Source organism: Triticum urartu, chromosome 4A (assembly GCF_056163025.1).
Source record: "Triticum urartu cultivar PI428250 chromosome 4A, HENAU_Tu73, whole genome shotgun sequence".
NCBI lineage: Eukaryota > Viridiplantae > Streptophyta > Magnoliopsida > Poales > Poaceae > Triticum > Triticum urartu.
Window position 1 is genome coordinate 160101618 of NC_141876.1, and position 7771 is coordinate 160109388.

General features: G+C 45.5%; 1 pseudogene across 1 annotated transcript; it reads right to left on the reverse strand.

Annotated features, from left to right (window-relative positions):
• Positions 1-387: 387 nt before the first annotated feature.
• On the reverse strand, positions 388-7460 carry LOC147975238 (uncharacterized; annotated as a pseudogene). The gene is made up of 5 exons (XR_015600611.1): positions 6693-7460; positions 6514-6588; positions 3868-4852; positions 2706-3722; positions 388-2603 (listed from the first exon to the last, which is right to left on the reverse strand). The product of XR_015600611.1 is annotated as an uncharacterized LOC147975238 (transcript).
• Positions 7461-7771: the final 311 nt, after the last annotated feature.

Genomic DNA, 7771 nt, shown 5'->3' on the forward strand with positions numbered 1-7771 from the left:
GGCTATTAGGATTGCAGCAGAGTCCTTTATATATTTAGTGAGGGAGGTTCTACCGAAGCGGAACTCTCTAGTAGATGCCAGTAATGCTGCTACTATTCTGCTGTCCCGCCCCTACATGTACTAGTAGTCATGTATAGGGAGAGTATCAGATGATACCACCTCCCAAGTGCTCCCATGATACCATTGAAAAAATTTAAATTTTAAATGTCTTAAAAAGTTTTGGAAAAAAAATTTGAGGTCCAAATTCTAAATACACATTGAGAAACAAAAAAGAAAAATCCAGATGTGAATAGTGGTGTTTTGACTTTTGTCATTTTTATACTATTCATGCTCAATTTGTTTTTTTTTGTTTCTCAATGTATATTTTGAATTTGGGCCTGAAATTTTTAGGGATCGTACATTCATGTGATGTGATCATCCACAATTTTTTTTCATTTGAAACATTTAAAATTGAATTTTTTAAAATGATATCATGGTATCACCTAAGGGGTGATATCATGTGATATTCTCCCGTCATATATATCTCGCGCATACACGCACACTGCTCGTGCAGCGTCAGGCAGTGCTTAACTGTATCCTCTTTTTTTTTGAGAAACTGTATCCAATTAGTAACTTTGTAGCTCTAGCTGCATGCATATGAATATTCCACGTGGTCTCCCTACATAATTACTAAGAGCAACTCTAGCAAACCTCGCAAAAATTCAAACCGCAAAATGCGTTTGTGGTTTCACGAAGATCGTGTTTACGGGTCGAAAACATACCCGGACGATCAGATACCGTATCTAAACCTGTATAATTTGAAAAAAAAACACGTTCGCGAGAAAAATTGCACAAACATAGTTCATCACATCACATACTAGAGAGTTCATACATACTACATGATCAATAAATTAAGCATAGATCATACTAAATGCTACGTTAACTAGTAGTAGAGGGGGTTGAATCTGACGGCGGCGAGGTCGCGGCAAAATGGACGACGCCGTGGAGGCCGAGCGACGCTCAATCCTCCTCGTCGGAGCTGCACAGATCGACGTACTTCGCCGCCTGCTCCGCGCGGATGCGGCGCCACTCCTCAACTTTCTCGTTGACGGCGACGTTGTCGGCGACCGCCTGCCGCCACTCGAGGGCTTCGAGCTCCTCGGCGTGGCGCCGGCTCTCCGCCTCCTCGCACACGCTCCGCTCGGCGATGGCAGCAGCAATGACATCGAAGTCCGCGACGTAGTCCTCGGGCCCGATGACTCCGCGGTGGCCGAGGAGCGGCCTCCTCAAGCTCCTCCTTCACCGGGACGAAGGCGAACGGCGCCGGCTCCTCCGCCTCCTCCTCGTCGTCCGACCACTCCCTCTTCACGGGAAGAAAGCCCGTGCTGGAGGACGAGGAGGATCCGGCGTAGGAAGACCTCGCGGAGGAGAAGGACGCGCGCCGGCGGTCGTACTCCTCTGTCTCGCGCCGGTTGAAGCTCGAAGGGGGCGACATCCCGTGGTTGGTCCACTTCCGGGCGCCACGCTTCCTCGTGCCGTCCGACCGGACGCGTTGCTCGCGCTCCGGATCCCTCTCACGGTCGGATCTGCTGCCGGAGCCATGTTCGGAGCTCCACATTCGGCCCCACATGGCGGTTGGAGGCGGGGCGGGTGGTCACCGGCGGCGAGAAATGTGGAGAGGAAAAAGGGGAATCGGGTGGCTCGCGGCGGCGGGGGATAGGGTTTGGACCCGCAAAAGTGTCGCGGAACCGCAGTTATACTGCTCAGGACGTGCGGTTTGTGGGCTACGGCAAAAAAATTTACGGGTCGGGCGAGTATGCGGGCTCTGTTCTGGCCGGAAAAATGGGCTGAGCTCGCATACTCGCTGGAATTTTTACGGGTCAGGCGTTTTGCGGGGTCTGCTAGAGTTGCTCTAAGTTAGACCGCGCAAGAATGCATCAACCGATACTGAATGAACAGATAAATAAAGAACAAAAGTTTCTACTGGAAGTCACGCGCAAAAAAGAAATTGCAAATAAAGAAAATAAGAAGAGACACTACAGGAAGTCAGGCTGAGCAAGTGGTGAACATCGATGCGGCAGCTCAGAAAACCACTGTCCGTCCGTGGCCACTGTGCCTCTGTCGAAGTTCTGTTGCAGTGTAACTGAATACTAGAGGCTGTGGCGCCACCTGAGCGGGCCTGTGCGCACTTATCTTGTCTCGGCACATTCAGCTGACATGTTTGATCCTGAATCTCACTCATGTACATCAATATGGGCATATGCTATGATATTATGATCTATTAGTATCATATCGATTAAACATAGAGATACAATATTATTTGAGTTCAGAACCATCATATGCAATGATACATCTAATGAGGATATGTACGACTCACCCATGGAGCATAAATGAGTGATACGATGCATTACAGTTAATCCAAAAGCGAAGACAAGCTAACATTAAGTGCTGCAGTTTGGCTAAAGAAACGGACCTCGTCAGGCCAGGACTAAGGAACCAAATAAAAAGAACACCTTTTAGAGTTTGGCTGAACAAAGGGACCTCTGGAATATTTTGTTTTACAATTCCGCTACGGTCTGTACGGCCGCTGCCCGCGCGAGCCTGCAAAACGCGTTTTCCGTGAACTGTAAACGCGCAGTAAGGGTCGACAATATAAGGGGCCTGCTAGAGATGCTCTAGGGAATATAATACAGTAAGAGAGCAACGGCAGATTCAGAAAAAAAAACCTTCGTAATTTAAGGGTCGATCAAAAGGCCTTTCTTGGACTTCCGGCATCCTTCCTGGTTTGAGCATGTGCACAACCCACCCAAAAACTCTGGTAATTGTCTGCACATATATTCTTGTAAGCCTTGTACCACAAGAGCACTAACCTGAACTACAATGATCAAGGTGGCCATGACAAAATAAAAAGAGATGTGCACTTTATCTCATATGTTTTCAAACTTGAGATCATTATTGGCACGATTTGCTAAACAAAGAGATGCTCTCCTATCTTGTAGTGTGAAGGACGCCATTGTCTGGTAAATTTCTATCCATAAACTTGCTTAAAGTTACGGAAATTTGATTGGGACATAACTTATGTACCTTATATTCCTTAACAGAGTGAGTACAGAATCATAAGGATAACAAAACCTGCAATAGCCGAAATAAATATCCACTTGATTCAAGGAATAACTAAATAGCGAGAAAGAGCTTAGGGAAAAGCTACTGACAGCATATGAAACACTGCACTACAATAATCAACGTACTCAGCGAATAAAAGTAGTTTTTGGTGGTTAATAGCCAAGTTTCAATAGGAACGAAATGGATGGAATTCCTGGTAGGAAATAAGTAGAGAGCAGTCTTTTAAAAACATATATCTTAATGCAATCTAGGCTGACCACAGATTTTCTTATGATATAATTTCCTAACACAAAAATAAGTGCTACCATTTCTTGTAAATTACCTTCCATTGTAACCGAGCATGAATATGGACCAAGCAGTGAGCGGTTTAAAAGCTAAGTCATCAAAAGAGAACACCTGAAGCATTACAATGCTAGCTGCAACTATTTAAAATTTGTATCATTGGACAGAGACAAAAAAAGGAATATTGGCTAGATGAATAGCTTGCTGCCAAACTTGAAGTTGCCATGGACAAATAAAATCATTGGAGGGGATCTGTCAAAACCTCTTCAAACATGACAAACTCACCTGTAGAAAGAACATTCTGACAAAAGCACCCTCATGCAAAGACTTCACAGTATCTGCAGGTAAAAGTTGATGACTCCTTAACATATAAAGCCTCTCTTTTGTTATAGTAAATTATGGAACAAAAATTTACACTCGAATTAAGAAGAGTCGATAGTATATAAAATGACTTGTGAAAAGCAAAAGGACAACCATAAGGACCTGTGAAAAGCAAAAGAAAGTGAGCGAACCACCCTGTCTTGAACCAACCCAGCCAAATAAATGTGGCCAGCTAGCAAAGGAAGAACAAATAACTGTGAGCGTTTTTTACTAATAAGCTAGATCAAACATCGCTATAGAACTGTCTTGAACATTATATGGAAGCAATAAATAGAAAATATTTCAGCATTGACTTCTATCCAAATTCTAAACAGGGGAACCAACTTAGCTTTATGTTTAAACCAAAGAAAAGGCATATAATAGGTTTTGACCCTTTATAAACTCTTGTCATGATCTAAAAATCCGGACAAGCATCAGTATAAAATGCTTACATAATTCCATCCATCTATCTAAAGAGGGGCTCGTGTTGTAGCTGCACCGATGGATGGAGCAGCACCTGCAACAAAATAGAAAAGTCACCTCAAATAGAGGCAAGCACAACACAACCAGCAATGCAAATTAAATGGGTTGGGATGTTATACACCAAATTAAATGAGCACAACATGTATTCATTCCATCTGTCTTTTATCCGGATTATTTAGGACATTGTTATTCACTATTAATGAAGATTTTTTAAAAATATTATGAAGCTGAAAACACTCGTAGATACATTAACTCCGGCGATTTATATGCATCTTACAATAGTACAGTTATGATAGCTTCAGACCATATTAACCAAATTGAAACTAAAAGATAAGCACCTCAGTAGTTGTGTTTTAGAAGAGCAGCTCAACCACATGCAACATTGAGAAAGATCTTAGGCTACTAAACATGTCAACAATCATTTTCATCTTCACACAATGTAAAAAGATTCAGACCTTCAAGAATAGAAGATGTCGATACAACTCTGGATACAATAATGACTATCATTCATCCATTTTATTGCAGCTTGCTTCGGAGAGGGGGAGAGAGACTTACTTTGGTTACAGTTTGCTCAAGAAAAAAGTTGCAGATGGCAATCAACAAGTATGCTGCCCTCATAGATTGCCTGAAAGACATTAATAAAGCACACTCAGAAAATACCGCAAATATTGTTCTTCTGTTAAAGAAGATGCTTAAATAATGTGGTTACCCTTACCAAAATTCAACGCAACAACAACAACAACAACAACAACAAAGCCTTTAGTCCCAAACAAGTTGGGGTAGGCTAGAGGTGAAACCCATAAGATCTCGCAACCAACTCATGGCTCTGGCACATGGATAGCAAGCTTCCACGCACCCCAGTAAATAGCTAGCTCTTTGGTGATACTCCAATCCTTCAGGTCTCTCTTAACGGACTCCTCCCATGTCAAATTCGGTCTACCCCGCCCTCTCTTGACATTCTCCGCACGCTTTAGCCGTCCACTATGCACCGGAGCTTCTGGAGGCCTGCGCTGAATATGCCCAAACCATCTCAGACGATGTTGGACAAGCTTCTCTTCAATTGGTGCTACCCCAACTCTATCTCGTATATCATCATTCCGGACTCGATCCTTCCTCATGTGGCCACACATCCATCTCAACATACGCATCTCCGCCACACCTAACTGTTGGACATGTCACCTTTTAGTCGGCCAACACTCAGCGCCATACAACATTGCGGGTCGGACCGCCGTCCTGTAGAACTTGCCTTTTAGCTTTTGTGGCACTCTCTTGTCACAGAGAATGCCAGAAGCTTGGCGCCACTTCATCCATCCGGCTTTGATTCGATGGTTCACATCTTCATCAATACCCCCATCCTCCTGCAGCATTGACCCCCAAATACCGAAAGGTGTCCTTCTGAGGTACCACCTGGCCATCAAGGCTAACCTCCTCCTCACATCTAGTAGTACTGAAACCGCACATCATGTACTCGGTTTTAGTTCTACTAAGCCTAAACCCTTTCGATTCCAAGGTTTGTCTCCAAAATTCAACGCAAATAAATAGAAAATCAAATTGACCGAGAAACATACAAGATAAAGGAGTTGGGATATACAGTCTTATTGAATTCGGTTCCTTGCATTTGTGTGGCTTTCAGGAGGGTACACTTCAATCTATAAGTCCATCCCAAAAGAATTGCACCAGAGTAGACAAAATTAACAACTATTTTTGATTGGTTAATCTCCAGGTTTGCACCTTTCCTTTTGCATCAGTATGAAATAAGATAAGAGGAGGAGCTAGCATACCCGCAGAAGGGCCAGTGAGCAGCAAACCAAACAAGCACGAACCTTGAAACAATGTGATTCTCACTGACACTCTGTTGTGCCACCGAGCAACAGAACGTTCACGAGCAGCTTAAGCAGCTTTCATGTGAAAAAATGATTATAAAGTTATCATATTTGATTGAAGGACTAATTTGAACCAGTACTCCTAAGTTTCCAGTTCCCAACATATGTGGGACAAAGTCGACCGGACCAAAGTACGGTTATCTTGAGATAACAATGAGCACATAATTCCAAAATCAGTCATGAATTGCACAACATTCTATTAGCAGCTCAGAATTTCAGGTATGACCGTAATGATATATTTCATCACCAAATGAACAGAAGGCGAGCATGCTAGCACTCGAGCTTGTGATCAAAATGGCTAGCCTGTTAGTGTTACTCATAAGTTGCAGCTTGGACTGAGGTAACTAAGACAAAATCAAAACTATAGTCAATCGAAATAATTGCACTTCAAGTGCCACATTACCTTGTCATTCACATCGCAGAACTTGAGCCTCTCCACGGAGTCGCATTTGCTCACCTTGAACTGATGCAAACCAATCTGCAGGAACAAGCAAGGCGCACCCAGGTAAACAACCAGATCCACGCCCAGAATTAGACCGGATAGCAAAATGGAAGAAGATTCAGGCCGGAAGGGGGCTGGACCTGGACAATGGCGAAGACAGGCTCGTAGGGCTTGAAGGACTTCTCGTCGGCCACGAGCGGACTCATCACGCCTCCTCCAACTTCTCCTCCTCCGTCTTCCCGCTGGGTGGCTTCACGGCGGGTGTCTCCTCGTCGTCCTCCACCCACTCGTCCCTGCTCCCGTCCTCGTCCTTGTCCTCACAGTGCTCCTCGTCGTCCCCCTCGTCGTCGGACGAGCGGGTCTCGAAGTGGCATCGCGAGGGGAAGATCCGGAGTGAGGCGGCGGCAACAGGGGGGCGGACAGCCGGCGTGGAGGGGCTGTTGGGCGGGCCGAGTCCTGCTCAGGGGTGGGCAAAGATCCTACTGCTCCCCTAATTCGGTCGACGATGATGCTGAGGCGTCCCCGACGGCGGCCTGTGGCCGCGTCTGTCCCCCCGCTCCAGATCGGGATCCTAGGAGGATATGAGGAGAGATGGCGGCCTCCCCGTAGCACACCCAAATTGGCCGTCGGCCACACCGATCAAGCCACCGCAGGACGCTCTGACTTCGCCGGGGTCTTCTTTTCCTCATCCAGATCCCGCCCAACAGCTCCCCTGGAGGGACAACGAGAGATCGGGGAGATGGCGATGCGCTAGGGGCATGGCGGCAGGAAGGACGTGAGAGAGGAGGTAGAGATGGGCGGCGGCGCGGAGCGAGCTACGGAGGAAGTACGAGGAGATGGAGGAGACTGCGAGGAGAGCGAACATGTTTTCCTCTCCCTTTCGCTCGCTTTGTTTTTTTAAGGGTTTCTCTGCTTTGTTACGATGTGATGGCCCTAGCAAATCCTTTGCGCCCACGTGGATCCAGCGAGAAGGCGCCCAGCGTGCGCACCTTATTGTTCGTTTGTTTTTTGGATAAATGTCGCCGCTTTATTTTCTTAAACAAAGTTCGGAATCTCGTCCGCAATCACATCCAGAATGCATTCTGGCGGCGATCCAAACCAAATCTTACATAGTTCTTCTCCTACCCTTAACTTAGCTAATTTATGCGCGGCAACATTTGTGAAACGTCTAACCCACGAGACTCTAAAATTAACAAAACTACGTAGCATGGTCTTGATC